A 3,058-nucleotide genomic window follows, 5' to 3' on the forward strand; every position below is an offset into this window, starting at 1 on the left:
AGACCAGGCTGGTCTCGAACTCACAGAGATCCGCCTGCCTCTGCCTCCCGAGTGCTGGGATTAAAGGCGTGCGCCACCACCGCCCGGCCATGAATAATGTTTCTTGGGAGATTTGGATGCACTTACCATTTTGTCCTTTGCAAACATATCTGGCATCCTTGTTTAACTGTTTGTCAAATACAGGAATAGGAAGATTCCTTTAGCACCTGTTTCTAAAGATGCATGCCAGGGTGTGCTCTGGATACCAAGAACTGGAGTCAGAGCACCTTTCCGTAGGTTGGTTCTGGTGTCTTGCATTCTGAAATGTCGGGTAGCTGTAGATAGTAAGAACGAGAAAGAAAGCTGGGCATGGTGGCAGATGCCTTTAATCACAGCACTCTAAAGGCGGAGACAGGTGGATCTCTGTGAGTGAGAGGCCAGCCTGGTCTTCAGAGCGAGTTCCAGGACAGCCAGAGCTGTTCCACAGAGAAACCCTGTGTCAAAAAAACAAAACAAAAATAATGAGAAAGAAGGAAAGTTTTTCTTGGACTGTAGACTCTTGTTACCCCACCCAGTGTCCTTCCTCAGAACAGTGAAGTAGAAAGCTATGCAGATCATTTCACTATAGGGCTTTCTCGCTAACACTGAACTCTTTAGTCAAATCTTGGTATGTATCAGGTACCACTGTAATTATTGTAATGGCCTGTAATTTATTTGTGCTTATGAGTGATATTTCCCCTCAACCCACTTCTGTTCCTATGTAGAGTTAGCATGTGCTATTGAGAACATTCCAGATGCTTGAATAGATGGACTTAAGAGGCTATCTGACTAAGCTGGGTGGTTGTGGTGCACACCTTTGCCCCCTTTTTAAAAAAAAATATTTATTTATTATGTATACAATATTCTGTCTGTATGTCTGCACCAGACCTCATTACAGATGGTTGTGAGCCACCATGTGGTTACCGGAAATTGAACTCAGGACTTTTGGAAGAGTAGGCAATGCTCTTAACCACTGAGCCATCTCTCCAGCCCCCCACCTTTGCCCCTTTTATCCCAGCACTTGGATGGCAGAGGCAAGTGGATCTCTGTGAGTTCAAGGCCAGCCATATAGTGAGTTCCAAGACAGCCAGAGCTACATGGAGAGACTCTGTGCTGAAAACAACAAAAAAGAGGCTGACTGGCTGAGTGCACAGGGTAACCAAGCATCCCTGCCTTCTCTGAGTTGGTGCACAGTGCATTACTTCCAGCCATCCAGGTTTCATTTAAGATTTTTTTCATAACTCTTGTCATGTTCTTTTTTATATATTTATTTATTATGTATACAATATTCTGTCTGTGTGTATGCCTGCTGGCCAGAAGAGGGCACCAGACCCCATTACAGATGGTTGTGAGCCACTATGTGGTTGCTGGGAATTGAACTCAGGACCTTTGGAAGAGCAGGGAATGCTCTTAACCTCTGAGCCATCTCTCCAGGCCCTCATGTTCGTTTTAAAATGTCCTTCAGGACTGGAGAGATGGTTCATCCATTAAGAGCACTGGCTGCTCTTCCAGAGGTCCTGAGTTTAATTCTGAGCAACCATATGGTGGCTCACACCCAACCATCTGTAGTGGGATTTGATGCCCTCTTCTGGCATAATGGTGTATGTGCAGACAGAGCACTCATACATAAATTCAATAAATCTCTTAATAAAATCTCTTTAAAAATGTCCTTCAGTAGTAACTTGGTGCTATATGTCATCTGCCATCTCAAAGGATAACCTGTCCATAAAACTGTTTGCACCTGTGATACAAAGGTAGAAGGTTTTGGAAACCCAGGGAAAGGAGGTACACACTGACTCTGACTGTGGAGAGAGTACCTTCTCTTCCTCCTCCCCCAGCTAGCGTTGTTGTCTGTACACTTTACTTCAGTCTACCTTGACTTATAGTAAAGACGGATGGAGCCCTGCCCCATATAATGTCAGCCCACTTTCATGGTGATGCTGAATGAAAGGTATGTGCACTATTTGCCAGATTCCGAGAAGAAGAACCTGGTCAGAGACAAGCAGCTGGCATACTTTCACTAACTGTAGTTTCCTTGCACAAGCCACGGGGCATTGTGGCTGCCCCTGCTGGGTGGTGTGCATCTGTTGGGTCTGTGTCAAATGGATTGATGACTTACAGATGGCCATCATCTCCCTGTGCCTTCATGTTGTCCATCTCTCTCCAGGGTCTCATATAGCTGGGGTTAAAGGTGTGCACCACTGCCCAGCTGAATTTAGAATCTTAAGACCCCAACTGCCTCTCCAGTTCATGAACACCCATCTCCTTGATGGAGCATTTCCTTTTCAGGCAACTGGGCCTACAAAAAAAAGTCTTCTTTTTTTTCCTTTCTTTTTAAAAAGATTTTTAGATTTAGTGTCTACTTGTATTATGTGTCTAATTCCTGTAGAATCCAGAAGAGAGTATTGGGTCCTCTGGAACCAGAATTATGGATAATTGTGAGCCACCATGTGAATGCTGAGAACCAAGTTTGGATCCTCTGCAAGAACAGCAAATGCTCTTAACTACTGAGCTATATCTCCAGCCCTCCACCTCCCCTCTCTGAGACAAGATCTCACAGTATAGCTCTGGCTAACCTAACATTCCCTAAGTAGACAATGCTGACCCTGTCAAAGACATTCACTGCCTCTGCCTCCCAAGTGCACCACCACCCCTGGGTGTCTTGCTTTCTGACATCCCTTTATTTATTTGTCATCCTGTTGCATGAATTTTTCCTAAGAGACACAAATACCTAATCACCCCAGATAGGGCACAAATGACAGACCAAAAGGATGATGTCATCAAAATCCCAACTTGGCAAAGGAATGAATTTGTTTAAATTACTTATAGGCCATGGTTGAAGGGTTACTTCCAGGACCATGAGTGACCCCCAAAAGTCTCAACCCAGCTTAGATGGCGTCCCCCATAGCTGCACAGCTGGCATTCCCCCATTCCCCTTCAGTTCCTTCTACCCACAGTATACTCAAGCACCTTCTAAGACTATGAGACCTCTTTTTTTTTGGTTTTTTTTTTTTTTTTTTTTTTTTTTTTTTTTTTTTTT

This window comes from Microtus ochrogaster, chromosome 4, assembly GCF_000317375.1.
Source record: "Microtus ochrogaster isolate Prairie Vole_2 chromosome 4, MicOch1.0, whole genome shotgun sequence".
Lineage (NCBI taxonomy): Eukaryota > Metazoa > Chordata > Mammalia > Rodentia > Cricetidae > Microtus > Microtus ochrogaster.